General features: G+C 53.2%; 1 protein-coding gene across 7 annotated transcripts in view; it reads left to right on the top strand.

The window, feature by feature from the left end:
* Positions 1-10,601: 10,601 nt before the first annotated feature.
* ZC3H18 (zinc finger CCCH-type containing 18) overlaps positions 10,602-16,581 on the top strand; it is a 60,391-nt gene continuing 54,411 nt past the window's right edge. For 2 of the 7 annotated variants that reach the window (XM_027618551.2, XM_027618558.2), the window contains exon 1: positions 10,603-10,781. The gene's annotated coding sequence lies outside the window, so the exon portion shown is untranslated. Of the gene's footprint in view, positions 10,782-11,336; positions 11,432-11,457; positions 11,871-12,557; positions 12,983-15,003; positions 15,196-16,581 lie in introns of those variants that run through there. The other 5 variants (XM_027618553.2, XM_027618554.2, XM_027618552.2 and 2 more) reach the window with 5 other exon arrangements.

The following is a 16,581-nucleotide window of genomic DNA, read 5'->3' as shown; positions in this document are numbered from 1 at the left end:
CAACACAAGCTCACGCACACCCCCACTGCACAGGTGCGCATACCATACACACAGACACACTGCCCACTTTCATGCCATGTGCACAAGTACCTGGAACACACCCTCCATACCTGGACTCATAGACACCTGCACACATGGACACACACAGGCCCCCAGCCTGTTGCTCTCCTGAAAATGAGCCTCCTTTTCTGTTTAGCCAAGGAGACAATCAGCCGGGGATCCCAGCACAGCTGCTTCGACCCCCCCCCATCCCCCAAGGGCCTCATGTACCTTCTGCCTTGGAGGCTGGCAGCCCCAGGACTGAACCTCATAGCAGCCCCCTCAGATATACAGCCTCCCTGCAGCTGGGAGTTTGCCCCATCCCCGCCTCCTCCGCATCTCAGAAGACCTCCATCTCCCCACCCCGCCTGCATGCTAGCCTTTCTGCAGTAAACATTCCACCAGGTGGGAGGCCACCACCGCTGGCTCCCAGTCCAGTCCCCAGGAGAAACCTGTGAGCTCAGAGAACTTGCCCAGTGAGGAGCCTTATCACCTTCTTCCTCCTTCCAGAGACAGGGAGAGGGGGATGACAGCCCCGACACCTCAGGCAGTCCACGGACAGAGGCTTCTCATCCTGCAGGCTGCAATGCTGTGTGAACACGCTGTGTATGCTCGCAAACAGACACACACAGCTCTGCCAATTTCTCCCTGCTCCCGCACGCCCCTCGCCCTCCCCCTGCAGGAGTGACTGTCAACCTGGCGGCAGCGGCCGCTAGTGCAGCTTCCCCAGCAGGAGACACGCTCTGCCACCCTGCCTCCCCTCCCAGGCCAGGGGCAGGGGCTCCCCGGGAGTTCATCGGGCTGAGAAGGACCCTGCTGGCCAGCCGAGCCATTGGCGGTCTAACAGGAGGAAGCAGAAATCCAGGGAGGAGGTGGGGAGGGCACGGACGGGCCCCCTTACCCTGAGAGGCCAGGTTGGGATTAACTGGGAAGCGCTCCGGGGTCTACAGTCTCCAAGTGACTCTGATGTGAGGTCCACCCCCTGGGGTCCCTTTGCAGTGCTCTGGAAAGGAAGGGATGACATGCTCACTAAGCACCTAGGGCAGCATGTCCCAGAGGGCAGACCGAGGCCTGGGAGGGGGAACGGCTTGCTCTGGCCGAAAGGCAGGTCTAGAGCCCAAGTTTGGGGGCTCTGGGAAGCAGGGGTGCCCCGGGCCCTTGCTGCTGGGTGCCCCACAAGGGGGCACGGCTGGCACATCTTCTCTTGGGCTAGCCCTTGGGAGGAAACCACAAAGGAGCCCGTCAGCTGACCCAGGAAGCAGAAGTCCCAGACTATTTCCCCCAAATGGCCAGGGGCCTGGCTCTCCGAAGGCATTTAGGATGCAGACTTCAGGGGAGCCTGGCTGGCTCAGTCCAGTGGAGCATGACTCTTGATCGTGGGGGCCCAGTGTCATGAGTTTGAGGAGTCACAGGCCCACGCCTCAGAACCAAGGAGGGACCCAGTGAGTGTGCGAATTCCTGGCCACAGATTGAGTGACCAGAAGCAATGCCCTTGAATATGGGTTTTAATAGCCCTCTCTCCAAGAAAGTCCAATGACCCCCGGTGACTTTCTCTCTTTTACTTCTTCATTTTGAAATGGAATCAACATATGGGAAGGTGCACCCAACATAAATTGGTGGTTGAATGAATAAAAGTGAGGCCCACCCTCCCAGTCCCTGCCCTTCCTCTGCAGACGGTCACCACTTCCCTGGCCTGCAGCCCCAAATGCCATCCTTTATCTTGCCTGCCTGGGAGCTTTCTGTAACCAGAACCACACGGAATAATTTGCGTCCTGCTTCTTCCCAGCATCACGCTGAGAGATTCATCCCTGCTGAGTGTGACTGTCCCCTATCCATTTCCCCTGCCGTGTGATATTCTGCTGTAGGACTCTCTGCAGTATGTCCATGCACGATGGGCTGTCGGTGGACTTCTGGGTGGTTTCCAGTTTGGGAGAATCACCGACAACACAGCTAGAGGGCTCCTGCGCCCAAGCTCAGGCTGAGTGGCATTTTCATCCACTTGTTCCCAAAACTGTGATATCCAGGGCCTGGCTGACCCTGGACCACAGAGATCGGGGAGAGGGCTGATGGGGGGTGGGGGGAGGTTGGCCGAGGCACCTGCACAGGGCAGGCCTCAGTCCTCGTGCCCCTAAGCGTGGCACCCCAGCTCCGCACTAGGGCTGCCAGACCTCTGGGAAGGCTGTGATCCCACAAGCCACCGTCGCATGGCAGGGTCACTGTTCCCAGGCGCAGAGTATGTGTCCCTCTCCCGCCATCCTTGCTGCTACCTCTCCGTGGCCCAGGCCTCTGCGGCCCTCCCCCTGCCACCGTGAATTCAGACCCTGGACAGCTCCGGGCGCTGTCCTGCCTCGCTGGTGCTGAAGCCATCCGCTGCCTTATCAAGCAGCCTTCCAGAAGGAGCCACAGGCACAGGGACCTCGGGAGAGAATGGAATCAAGTGCCTACAATCCCGTCTCCACCAAGGCCCGTCGAAGTGAAAACGGAGGTGCAGAGAGGGAAAGTGGCTTGCCTAGCTGTGCAGTTAACGGTAGCAAATGAAATCCGCGGCAACAACTAAGACTCGGGGACCACCTGCTACACCCCACACGCCGTGCTGTTTGTGTGCACGGTGTCTCAGCCAATCCTAAGAGCAGGACGCCCCTGACAGAGGAGAACCTACATCAGCCTCATGCTGGGTCTTTCTTCTACTCCACTCCCCTTGCCCTCGATCTTGGGGAGTCCTGCTCCTCTCTGGGAACCGCCCAGAACCTGTCTTTCACTCTGCCCTGAGTTCTCCCAGCCCCTAGCTCACCTGCACTGTAGACAGATGCTGTGTCCCCCCATCTCTGTGTCCCAGCAGCCCTACAGCCAGCAGCCTCCCAAGAAACCCCCAGCAGCATCTCCTGGGGTTATGGAGCAGTTACATAGCCTTTGTTTGCAACAAGACCACTCGCTGACAGCTTAAATGTCCATTCAGAGTGGTAAGAACTCAATGCTGTGTCCCCACAGCACAATATTGGTTAAAACCGATGTCATGGGGTGCCTGGGTGGCTCAGTCGGTGAAGAATCTGCCTTTGGCTCAGGTTATGATCCCAGGATTCTGGAATCAAGTCCCACATCTGGCTCCTTGCTCATCGGGAAACCTGCTTCTCCCTCTGCCTCTGTATGCACTCTCTCTCTCTCTCTCTCTCTCTCTCTCTCAAATAAATAAATAAATCTTAAAAAAAAAAACCACAGATGCGTAAGAAGTACTGATTGGCATGGCAAGATGTTCGTAACAGAGTAAGCAAAAGCCATCTGTAAAGAACAGGTGAGTATTGGACACCTGGGTGGCTCAGTTGGTTAAGCGACTGCCTTCAGCTCAGGTCATGATCCTGGAGTCCCGGGATCGAGTCCCGCATCGGGCTCCCTGCTCAGCGGGGAGTCTGCTTCTCCCTCTGACCTCCCCCACTCCTGCTCTCTCTCTCTCATTCTCTCTCTCTCAAATAAATAAATATCTTTTAAAAAAAGGAGAGGTGAGTATTGTCTCCTATTCACGAACGTGTTCATATCTAATAGCAACCATCCACCAGGAGCGTGCCATATGCCAGGCCTGGGCACGGCCTGTGGTGTCTTGTGTGGCTGTCGCAACCATCCCCACATGCTGGCATCTGTTAGTACCACTGTTTTTCAGAAGAGAAAGCAGAGTCTCAGGAAGGTGAGGCAGTAGCACGCAGAGTGGGGATTTGAACCCAAGCCCCGCCTTCTACAAAGTTGGTGTCTTCAGCCACAGGGCTGGGTGGCCACTCCTCCCCCGAGACTCTGGAAATGCCCGGATCCTGGTACATACCCAGGGTCCAGATCACCTTATTTTCTTTATCTGTCTTCCTCTATAAAGGTGGGTTGATTCAGTAATTAGAAAAAATGACCAAAAAACATTTTGCCTCTTCGTGGCAGCGTTCCTACATTCAGTCCCAAGGACCAGAGCAGGGCATGGGCAGGAAAGGCCACTTTGCCATGCTCTTAAAGGCAGGGTTTGGGGGTGAGCCACAGTGAGACTTCTTAGAACGTCACCTCTCAATCCTTAGGCTTAGGGACTTGGCAGTTGGTGAAAACATCCAGCTGGGAGGTGGAGGCTCAGGGAAGGGGGTGTTCCAAATGTGTGTTGCAGATGGCACATGCCGGGGCATGTCCGATGGGCCCTGAGGAGGGAGGGTGTGTCTGAGTGAGTCCTCAAAGAAGCATGCAGGTATTCAGCTGCCTCAGTGCTAAATTACCACATGACTTCCATACCATCTGTCCATAACCAAGGGCCCTCTACCTCAGCCAGCCGGACCCTCCTTGGAGACTTCTGGACCTCTTCCACGGCCTGGAAACCAAATGGTTCATGTCTGGCCCCATGGCTGTGATCCCTCTGGCTGGTGGGCAGCCATGCTGTCCGGTTGTTAAGTAGTACTTCAGCAGCACGCTCGGGTATTCAGCAGTGGGTTCTGCTGAAGGTGGGGGGTGCTCCTAGAAGCTCAGGTGGTGTTTGTATAAAAGAAGATCGGGGCAGAAGTATAAAGTCATTGGCGTAGAGATGAAAGCAGGCTGGCGCTAAAAGAAAGCAAGTCATATTCTGGTGGTAACGTCATCACAGGGCTGGGGGGCCACGTGGGTGCAGAACCTGGGTCCCAGGTGCAGCAGAGCCCCTGTGGCCTTGGTTCTCTGGTGCTGGGCTCAAAGGACAGCCACTTTGTCATTGTGCACACTTCTGCAGCAGGCTCCCCTGGGTGGTCTTCTGTGCATGGTGATGGTTGGGACCACAGTTGTCTAGGGTCACCTGGCTGGCGCTCATGCACCTGCTGCCTCGCAGGGAGGACTGGCAGGCTGGGGCTGGCTGGAACGGCAAAGCCCGGCTCTCTCCACGTGGCCATGCCAGCGGAAAAGCCAGACATCCTACAGCAGATCAGGGCCCCAGGAGCACACGGTACCTTTCCCCGCCCCTGCCAACTCAAGCCATCATGAGCTAGCCCAGATCGAGGGGCTGCTCCAGAGTACGAGTCCCAGTGGCCAGGGTTCCTTGGGACCATGTTGGAGACCAGCCACTACAGTCCCCTTGTCTTCCAGAAAGGGCGTCACTGACCGCTGGGATGGGGAAGCCACGGGCTGCCTTGCGGCATGGAACGAGGGTGCTGTGCCCGCGCTGTCACCGTGGGAAGTGTGGGAAGAAGTCCCAGCTCTTGGTAAAGGCTGTGAGTTGGGAACTAAACTGACATCATTCACTGACTCACTCATTCAGCCTCACCAGAGAGGAGGGGGTGGGCAGCCGCTGCTTGGCTGGGCTGAGGCCCATCCCGGGACGTCTCCAGGAAGGGAAGGGAAGAAGCTGGGTGGGGTCAGTGCTGGGCAGCCTTTGGGGGTCTGGGACAAAGTCTGGAGGGGGCAGGGGTCCCCTGGGGAGTCAGGGTCCCACACAGAACCAGGGGGCCCTTCCTGCAAGCCACGTCCACAGCCACCCCCAGAAGTCAATTCCAAATACAGAACAAAGCTGAATAGAAATGTGTGCTCCATTAATTTTCTCGTGAAGCTGGAGAACGAACTTGTGGATGAAGACGAAAGGGAATGTGTGCGCGCACGCCTGCGTGCGCCCCTCGCCAGTTGGGGATGGACAGCTTTGGAACGTGCAGGAGCCTGAGGCCTGCCCTCCCTTCCCGGCAGCACCCAAGGGGCCATCTGGAGAATGAGAAAGGCTGAGGGGCGCTGGCAGCCAGAACAGCACCTGCCAGCTCCTACCCCGGCCCACATCCCCGACCCGCCCCCCCCCCCCAGGAGTGGAGAACACCTGGGTTGGTGTGCCCTCTGGTGGCAGCTTGAGAGAACAGCAGAGGCTCCCGCGGGCACTAGCCCCTTGAAGAAGTGAGAATGCGGGTCCACCCCCCCAGGACCCCCAACCCCCGCCGCCTCCGGCTAAAGACAGCTGTAAAACCCTGACGTACTGACTGATATACGTGCATAGACGCATTTGGAAGGCAGCCAACGCGGGCAGCTGTGGGGCTATCACCCCTGAGCAAAGAGAAAGAACAAAGTGACCCCGCATCCACCCCGGGGCGGGGGGGCGGGGGACGGGTAGACAACTGCAAGCACGACCCTGCTGAGCTGAGGGAACAGGGTCTAAAACATCTGGAACTTGAGGGAAAAGCCTGGAGAGAAGGAGCCCAGCATCCTGAGTGCAAACCCGGGGAGTGGCGGCTAGCCCCTACGCCCGTGCTGGGGAACCCATGAGAACCAGCAGAGAGGAGCAGCTGGGGAGACCAGGAGCTGGATGAGCGGCCGCAGCAGCATGAAAGCAGGAGAAACAGACTGCAGATCAAGCCTGCGGACACAGAGTTGGGGCAGACGGTGCAGACCGTCCTCTGAGAGTGCAGACACTCCACTCCCGGGAGCACGGACGGGCCACGCTCTCAAAAACAAGCCAGCCCTTGCAAAGCCTGGAAGCAAGGCTTAATAGGGCCCGGTGATCTGCTGAAACCACCCGCTCATACGAATGAAGCCTCACCCTCTTTGGAGCAGATAAGGCCATCCCAGCACCCCGCAAAAATGTATCCACCATGTCCAACATCAAATAAGAAGTACAAGGCATGCTATAAAACAGGACCAGATCACTGAAAACCAAGAGGAAAAGCAACAGACCCCACAGGTGACTCAGTTGCAGGAGCTTCAGATGAGGCTCCAAAATCACCAACATGCACTTTCTTCATGTCCCCTGCTTAATATCTACTGTGGCTCCCCGTCACTCCTCAGTCAGGCAGTAAATGCCGCCCTTGAAGCAGCATCCCAGAGTGGAAAGAAAACAGCCTCATCCATATAGACATTACAGACATACACTTCAGATTCATCTATTACAATGTGTAACATATGTTCGATACGGCAATCAGCTGTGAACATTTGGGCCACTTCTGTTTTTTCCCCCTTTGTTCTTTCATTTGTTATCAAGAGATCTTCTGTGAGTACCCTTGCTCATGTCTCCTCACGGCCACGGGTGAAAGAGTCCAGTCTGGTGGTCTCGCCCTCCACGGGGCATCGGATCCCCAGGCCTGTGAAAAGGCAGACTGCCAGCCCCACAGCCAGAGTTTCTGACGCAGCAGCTCTGGACAGAGCCTGAGAATGTGCATTCCTAACAGGTCCCGTGGTGTTGCGCGGCCGCCCAAGGAATCCACTTTGAGAGCACCCATCTAGGGTTGCCTTGTTGGTCACAGAGCACTGCTCTCGATATGCCCGTTGTTTTCCAAAGTGGTTGTCACCCAGTGTAGAATCACACACTTGTTAAACTCAGACTCGGTGCTCCCCCACAACCACCGTGCAAACACCTGTCACAGTTCAGTGGGTGGTGGCAGCTATCTCGGGCCGTAAGTGATGTTCATGCAGGCCTGTTGTCTTTGACCAGCCCAATGGCCCTGGCCGGATGGGCCCACGTCAATCAGCACTCTGAATGTGTGGGGTGCATGCCTGCCAGTTAGCGTCAGAGCAGCTGCTAGTGACCTTTGACTCCAAATGACCCCGTGGATAAAACAGAGGTTTATGTTTCTCCTACAGAATTGTCACAGCCAGAGTGACCTCACCTGGAGACACAGAACACCTGGGGTTTGTGGTCGGACTCCCTGGGTGAGGTCCCAGCTCTGCCCTTCACAGCTTCTACTTCCTCTGGTGTAAAACAGAGATCGCAGTGCGGGCTGCCTCCCGAGGATGTCACGACCACGCCCAGCACACAGCCTGCGTGAGCAGGGAGCTCTGTGAACCAACGACTGTGTGTGCCTGCCACCTTGTGGCCTCCTCCTTCCCTCCGGAGAAGGAGGCAGCAGGTGTGAATAGCCCCGCTCTATAGAGCAGTGAAACTGAGGCTCACAGGGACACTGCTTATATGCTTACACCCAGGGCCTACGGCTCAAGGCACAGCGATCCAAGCCCATGGTATTTAGGTTCACGGAGACTGGGTTCTGACCCATCTCAGCCATTTTCTGTCTTTCTGAATGCGGGCCCCCAACACACACACATACTCCCGGTGCTGCAGATACTGTGCCTGGCTGTTCAGTGCCTGACCGGGAGCTCATAGTCATGTGGCGGAGACAGACAAGGCTCTGGAAGAAGGTCCATCCTGGGTGAGGCCTGAAGAAGGATCAAAGTTCGGCAAGGAAATGTGGGAGCAGCGTCCCAGGCAGCAGGAATGGTATGGACAAAGGCCTGGGGGCAAAGCAAAGTGTGCAACCAGTTGAAGGCAAGGGAGGGGGCACAAGGGCTGGAGATGGGTTAGGGAGCAGGGACAACACACCCGAGGGTTCAAAGCTTATCTTGGGGCAGAGGGAGCTGCTGGGGGGGCCTCAGGCTGGAGCAGTGAGATTATAGTCAGGTGGCTCTTGGTGTCTGGGGGAGGGTGGGGAGCAGGGGAGTGGCTGGAGCTGTGGCATGAGCCCCCTCCCCGCCCCCGCACGTGAGGATGGTGGGTGGAGAAAAGGGAGGGTAGCTGGAGATTCCTTCAGGAGGTAGAACCCTGGACAGAGTCTGGCCCTCTCCCTCTCCCACAGAGCCCTCGCTCCTTCCCTCCCCCACCTCCTCTCGCTCCTTGCTCCCATCCTGCATTGCCCCCCCATGTCTGCCTCTCCTTCTTTTCTTTCCTTTTTTTAAATAATAGCTTTGGGGGCACCTGTGTGGCTCAGTTGGTTAAGCGTCTGCCTTCGGCTCAGGTCACAAGGCCAGGGTCCAAAAAATCTTTTTTTTTAAAAGTGAAAAAATAATAGCTTTGTTGGGGTATAATTCATATGCCATAAAATTCACCCCTTTCAAGTACCCAATTCAGTGGTTCGTAGTACGTGCCTATCACCACTAACTCCGGAACATTTTTCTTACCCCAAAAGAAGCTTTGTTCCCAGTAGCGGCCACTCCCCATTCCACCTCCCCCGGCCCCTGGCGACCACTCTTTACTTTCTGACTTGATGAATTTGCCCCTCCTGGATGTTTCATGGACATGGAATGTATTAGTCAGCTCGGGCTGCCAAAACAAAATACCACAGACTGGGCAGCTTAACAGAAATTTATTTGTCACCGTTCTGGAAGCTAGAAGTCCAAGGACAGGGTACTGGTGTGGTCGGGTTCTGGCAAAAGCCCTCCTCCAGGGAGGCAGGCATCACCTTCTTGTGCCCTCATGTGGTGTGGGGGGGGGTGGGGGGAGAACTCGGTGCTACCTCTTCTTATAAAGACTTCATTCCTTTATATGACTAATATTCTATTGAATGGATAGACCATATTTATCTATCATCAGTTGATGAACATGTGGGTTGTTTCCCCTTTGTAGCAATTGTGAATAAATCTGCTGCCAATTTCCGTCGGTGTACGGGTGTCTTCGTGCATATTTCATTTCTCTTGGGTTAGCTACCCGAGTGTCATTGCTGGGTCGTATGGGAACTCTCTGCATGCCCCCATTTCTTCCCTTGCTCGTTTGTTCAGATAACACGGGGCAAACGTCTAGGAGTTCATGCAACTTCACAGTCCGCCAGACACTTACATATGTGGCCCAACGGTGGCAGGCTGCCCCAAGGAGGAGCTCTCTTTACTGCAGGCTTTCTGGAAGAGGAAGATGGGCTGAGGGAAGGCCCGCTCTGCTCAGCATCTCTTAAAACCCTTCATTACGCCCAGAACCAGCTATCTAATTTGCAGTGTCCAGTGCAAAATGAAAACCTGGGCCCCCTGTTCACAAATGATTAAGAACCCAGCCCAGGACCTTCCTCTTTAAAATGGAATAGTGCACTCGGTGGAGCGTGCCACTCTTGAACTCGGGGCTGTGAGCTCAAGCCCCACATCAGGGGTAGAGATTACTTAAAAATAGTATCTTAAAAAAAAAACATAAAAAGTGCTGTTTGATCCCCTGCAGGCTGGCTCCACGTTGAGGGGCTGTGCGCAGCTGGTAAGCTGCCCAAATGCTCCCAATACCACATGATGTCCTTTCGCTCACAGAAAGCTGATCACATTTAGTATTACGCAGAGCTGTTTATTCCCACAGAAGTAGTGAAAATTGTCTCTGATATTGAATCTTAGTATCTACAATATGATTGATTTTTTTGTTGAGCTAATTATTTTTAAGAAAGCGGGAATGGTTAAAAATCTTAAGCTTTGACATTTAAACTCAATACTCAAAAATGATTAATTTTGTATTGAATTGACTATACTCAACAGAGCGTAAGCGATTTAGTCCGACGGAAATAGCTAAAAACGTCCGGGCTTTGAGGTTTAAACTCAATATCCGAAAAATGAATAACTTTGTGTCAGGTGCCCACGCTCAACGGGGCGGGAGCTCTCGGGCCCGGCGGGAGGAGATAGGATTTCCGGCTCCGGGGGCGAAACCACCTGCGCGGCTCGGCCCGCCCCCCCCCCGCAGGCGTGGTCGGACGGCCGGCGGCGCGCGGGCTCGGAGACACGCCCCGGGGCGGGGCCTCCGGCGGCGCTTGCGCCGTGGCTGGCTCGAGCGGGCGCGCGCCGCGGGGGCGGGGCCGCGCGGAGGCGGCCGCGCGGAGGCCGGAAGGAAGCGGGCGGAGGGCGGGGCCAGCGAGGGAAGCCCGCCGGCCCGCAGGACGACCGTCGCGGCCTGATGACGTCGCACAATGGCCGGCCCCCGCGGGTAGTGGAGCCCGTTTGTTCCGCCCGCGTCGCGCCTGAAGCCGGAGCCTGTGAGGAGCGGAAGGGCCGAGGGACGTCTTCCCCGCGCCGCCCCGACGCCAGCGGAGCCGTGGCCCCCTCCCCGCCCTCGCGCTGAGGTAGGTGGCGGCGGCGGCCGCGGGAAGGCCGGGCCCGCGGGGAGGAGGCCGAGGCGGCCGGGCGGGGAGCGTGGCGGCGGCGCGGAGCCGAGGCCCGGGAGCCCCGGCGCCGCCGCCTCCGGGGAGCGCTCCGGGCTGTGTCCCCGGCCAAGCGTGCCTCTCGGGTCCTGGGAAGGGGTCGCGGAAACAGGCACGATCCCGCGTTCGGTCCGCGGCTTGCCGGCCCGGGGAGCCCTGGAACCTACTTGGAGCCCGAACTCCCCGTGGCTGCCTCTGCGCCCCGCGGTGGAGTCCATTCTCCCGAAGCTGTCATTTCTCTTCCGGGACATTCGCGTGGCACATGTTTGCCGCCCACGGCGGGGGTGGGGGGGGGAGGCACGCAGATTCGCCCTCCAGAGGAGACCAGCCCGGACTGGGGATGGGCTCTTCGGAACTTTGAGCTCTCTGGAGCTTCCCGGAACTTGCTCCCTCAGCTTCAGTGTGCACAGGTTGGATGTATTGGCTGTGCCCCAACTCGCGCTCCACTCTTAGGCATAAACTTCCTTGCTCCTTTAGGATCCCGAAGGATGCCGAGTCCTTTGGATAAACTAACTGTAGCTATCATGCTGGGAGAGCCTAAGACTTCACTTCCAGCCTTGCTTCTGCTAAAAGTTAAGTTTTCTCGAATACTTTATGACAGCGCGTTTGTTGTGTAGAGTGGTTGATCGTTTTAAGAGAGCTCTGTTCAGCAAGCTCTTTTGCAAGAGTAGGTCAGTGTTCGATCCGTTTGGGGAAAATGGAAGAAGAGAGTGTTTGGCATCTGTAGTACTTCCTGGGGGCAGAGCACTGTCTCATCGTTTCTTCTTTGAGACTCACCTCTCTCCTATTGCTCGTGGAGTGGAGTTGGAGTCTTTGCCTGAGGATTTTACAGTCTGAGCACGTGTGTGTGTCCCGAAGGCTGGAACTCCTCTCTGGTTTTGGGTGGGGAATTCCCAAATGTTCTAAGAAAGCTTTGTGGAATCATTCCAGAGAGCCAGCAGGTAAGCTGTGACCTTGCTTATGTATAAGAAGGTTTTTTGCTTTTTCACAGCTACAGATCATCATCCCAAGGTGAGTGCTTCTTTCCTGAGGAGTTTTGGTGGTCAAGTTTAGTCAGTTTGGGGGTGGTGTCTGTCATCGACTTTGACGTTCTTCCTTTAGATGTTGTAAATCTGTGAAGTTATGAATCAGAATTTTTAACCAAATGTACCAGAACTTGAGCATTCAAGTAGGGATTGCTCTTTAAAAGTTGTTATCCTGAAAGGTTATGCTTGTATTTCATTGCTGTTCCTTTGCCAGAACTGCCTTATAACTTCTGTTTTGGCAATGAATATATAAGTCATATGAGAAAATTGGTCTCATTCAATAGTCGTACCCTATGTTTAACCACAAAGCATCTTACCTGGCTTGGTAGCTCACCTCATGTACCAGACCAGGCTCTGAATGGTCTCCCCTGACCTCTCAAAGTGACTTACCTTGAGGGGAGGAATACCTGCTTGCTACTAGAGCACCAGGAAAGAACTTGCGTGTTCTAAAGGTCCCTCAAACAGAGAAGTTCCCAAAATGCTCTGCACTTTAGCATTGCCATTGGAATCAGTGTGCAGCCTTCCAGCGTGGCTGCTGGGAGGTGAGGCAGCACCCACTGCAGGTCTGAACTCTGGTGTAGTCTTCTAAAAATGGGGTGCTTATTTCCAGTTTCTTCCTGGTATGCAACAGGTAGTTTCTCAAGTAACAAGATTTTGTCATTTATTCAACAAGCATTTATCGAGCATCGTCTGCCAAAGGCAGTGTGCGGTGGAAACACAGTGATGGACACTTGTCATTCAGTTCTCTGGGCAAGTTCACCATCTTGTGGGTCAAAGAACCGAAGAGGTAGTTCTAAACTTCGCCAAGAATCCTCAATTACAAGGTGATTGTATGAGAAGAACAACTGAGTAAAAACTCTGAACCGGGAGTTGGTGAAGATGTGACACAAGAGGACCCTTCATGGCATTGTCTGCATTTGATAGGCTGCGTGTTCTTCCTAGCACCTGACCTAAAGTGTGCACCCAGGTGGTTGCCAAATTGAATTCATCTCAAAACAGGACGTAGATGCCCAGTGAGACCATGAACCTGCCCAGCCCAGGGCCTGGAACACAAACCATCTTCTGACCCCCAGTGACACTTCTCTTCTGTGCAGCAAGGTGTGGCTCAGGTTGTTTCTAATAGGTAGATTCTTTGGCACATTTTTCTCTCCAAGGTGCTCACCTGTGTGCAGCCTCATATTGTTAAATCCTAAGGGGTTCCATAGGTAAAGAAAAGATGTGACTCCTCAGGAAATTGTCACGGCCTCCTAAGGGTGATTGTGTGTCCCAGTGTGCCTAGGACAGCTCCTCTTCATGCCTGTTGTAATTATTTTTTGTTTGGTTTGTTTTCGGTTTGTTTTTGTTTTTTTTTAAGATTTTATTTATTTGTCAGAGAGAGAGAGGGAGAGAGTACAAGCAGGGGGAGCGGCAGGCGGAGGGAGAAGTAGGCTCCCCGCTGAGCAAGGAGTTCGATGTGGGACTCCATCCCAGGACCCTGAGATCATGATCTGAGCTGAAGGCAGATGCTTAACCAACTGAGCCACCCAGGTGTCCCACCTGTTGGAATTGTTAATAGTGCCCCCTTTTCAGTCTCAGACGTGACCCAATTTAGACAGTAACATGGGACACTGCTACTAAGGGCCAGCTGTTTGCTGAGCTTGAAAAACACAGAGGTGAGTCTGAACCCTTTTATTCAGGTACTTTGTGGAGGGGAGGGGTCTGCCAACAGACTTTACAGACAAATAGTTGTGGACAGCGTGGTTAGTGTGGAAATGTACTAGAATAACATATACTATACTTAGGGCAAGTGTTCTCAATTTGAGAGTGGTGGGTAAGCCTCAGGGGATTTTGAACTCCCTAAAGTGGAAGATAAAAATTGCATACATTCAGGTTTTTCTAGGGAGAGGAGCCATCCTGTCCCCTTCATCAAGATTCTCAAATCAATCCATGTTCCCCTGAGGCTAAGCACCACTACCCTAGAGCACTAAGCCCCCCTTCTAGTAGCAGGTGTGCCCCGGGACCTTTTGCCCTGCCACCTTCTGGTCAGCTCTGAAAACTGCCTTTGAGAGTCAGGAAGTTAGTTAATCTTGGTGTCCTTGGAATGTTGAAGTGATGTCCAAAATTTAAACTGTGGGGGGATGTACTCAGATAGTACTTCTTAAAATTACTTTCCTTGCCACAATACACCAGCCTCTCGGGATCGTGATTTCAGTCAGCATTTCCCGTGGCATCGGTATAAAGGTGTGCACCTTTGGGGTTTTTCTTGGATTCATGTTTAGTTTACATGTGTAAGATTCTAACTTTAGGCAAGTTTAAAATAAATGGTGTCACAAGTTGGACCTCCATATGTTCATAACTATTTTAACTAATAGACTGTATAAATGGTAGGTTAACTTTTCTATGTACATGAGAATGTTTTTGTTTCTAGAGGGCCTAAGATAGAATTGTAGATGGATCAGCACAAAACTTTAAAAGAGAGAAAGGAAAAACAGGCAAAATCTACTGGTTCAGTAGAAGTCCCCAGTATGTGTGGGTTCTGTTCGAAAAGAGTTTATAAAATTAGTTTGGAACTCAGGTCCCATTTTCCTGTAGAAACAATGGCAAAAAGCAGGGGTGGGCTCCTCTGCAGGTTGCACCAGCTCATTTCATGCATAGTGCGGGGCTCTGTAATTGACTACACGCCCTAGAAGCAGCCCTGATTCGCAGTCCCAGGATACCTGCTCAGTGGCCATGTGGCCTAGGTCCCCTTATCTGTGACAGGGAACATGGCTTATTTGGAAGGCTGATGTGAAGGATTGGTCAGGTACCTGACACAGAGGGGTCATCTCTTAGCAGATGGTGGTGGCTGTCAGCTTTATTGCAGACATCCTTGCAATGATAGAGTCTCCCATTGAGTAGAGAGCTGTTTGTCAAATGAAACCATGAATGAATTAATCAAGTGCACCCAGAGACTGGAAATGCGTCTGACAGAGGTGATAGGAGTCTGGTTCTTAGAAGTTGAGGATTACCTTTATTCGTCCTCTCGCTAATTCAGTTTAAATTCAAATATGTGGAACCTGTGCCAGGCATGTTACCAGGCTTATCTCATCTAATTGTTGCAACAGCCTTGTGAAGTGGATACTGTTGTCCTCGTGTTTCAGGTGAAGAGACAGACTGAGGTGTGGCAAGTGTACGTAGTTGGCCCAGGATCCTGAAGCTAGGAAGCGGAGGGGCTGGGGTTCAGCTCTTAACGCAGAGCCCACACTGTTGCACTGTCTCTGTGCCCCATAAAACTGCAGCACACCAAGGGGAAAACTGCCCACTGGCCTGGCCCACTTTTTGCATTTGTTCAGGTAATTTGAAGTTAGGTACTCTTTTTCTTCCATTTCTTACTCTAGGATTTGATTTCAGTTTCCCAGAATATAAAAAGCAGTTTGGATCTAATCGTAACAGTGAAACCAAAGTGCAAACCTGTTTACATCTGGGCCCCAGAAAAAGGGCTGTTACCAGGCTATGAGAGCTTGTATCTGTGAGCAGGGTAGGATGTTCGGAGGCCAGTAGCAAACTTGGGTTTTTCTGCAACTTATCAGTTGCAGATTTTTAAACTAGTTTGACATACAATTTTAGATAACATTTGATTGATTTAAGTAAGAAGTCATTTTGTTTCCAGGGTTGCCATTGGATTATAAAATGTGAGAATCAGAATTTGTTGGGCGGGGGGTGCCTGGGTGGCTCTGTCAGTTGAGAGTCCGACTCTTGGTTTCAACTCAGGTCATGACCTCAGGGTCTTGAGATCGAGCCCCACATTGGGCTCCACACTAGGTGTGGAGCCTGCTTAAGATTCTCTCTCTTCCTCTCTCTGCCCCTCCCCCCTTAAAAAAAAGAAGAATTTGTCAGGTTTCAAGTAGGATGTCTGAGGTTCAGTAACCAGCTCCATGTGACCGGCTGCCCACAGGGTACAGGTCTAGATTCAGCAGCTGGGGAGATGAAAGTCACTGCCCTCCTGTGAAGAAGATTTCTTATATGCAGTGTGATAAAAACTAAGCAAAGATGGGCATAGGACTCATGCACAAAGGAAAATCTTACTATTCGGTAAGGAAGGGGAAGGGGCCCTGAGTGGCTGCTTAACCCCCGCTCCCTTCAGGCCCTGTCTGCGACAGCTGAGAGCAGAAAACCCTTAGCTTTTGGGCACCTTGCTTATCTTTATTGTGGGTGGTAGGTATGCTGTGCACAGGGACAGGCGCTGCCCTGTGGGGCGTAGGGCTCTACCTTGATTTTCAGCAGAGTCCGTTGTTTGTGGACTTTTTTATTTGAGAGAGAGAGAGCACGCATGAGCGGGAGTGGGGTGGGCGACAGATGGAGAGGGAGACTCTCAAGCAGACTCCGTGCTGAGTGCGGAGCTTGAGCCCGATGCCAGGCTCAGTCTCACAACCCTGAGATCACGACCTGAGCCGAAACCAAGAGTTGGACGCTTAACTGCCTGAGCCCCTCAGGCACCCCTTGAGGACTGACTGTTTTTAAAAATTCTCCCAATAGTCCTACCTCTGGATAGTGCAGTTAGGAAGACTGAAAAGTGAATCATTTTCAAAACTGTGGCTGTGAATGGATTGATTGGTTTGTAGATTTCTTTTGCTGACCATTTAGTTGATTTATAAAATGGTGAATTTTAAGTGGTTTGTCTTAATGTATACTCAATTATAATAATTTCCATTAACTGCAAAAAAAACCTTTTAATTATA

The sequence above is a fragment of the Zalophus californianus genome, chromosome 17 (genome assembly GCF_009762305.2).
Source record: "Zalophus californianus isolate mZalCal1 chromosome 17, mZalCal1.pri.v2, whole genome shotgun sequence".
In the NCBI taxonomy this organism is placed as follows: domain Eukaryota; kingdom Metazoa; phylum Chordata; class Mammalia; order Carnivora; family Otariidae; genus Zalophus; species Zalophus californianus.
The sequence above is the reverse complement of the archived record's forward strand: the minus strand, read 5'-3'. Positions and strand labels throughout refer to the sequence as shown.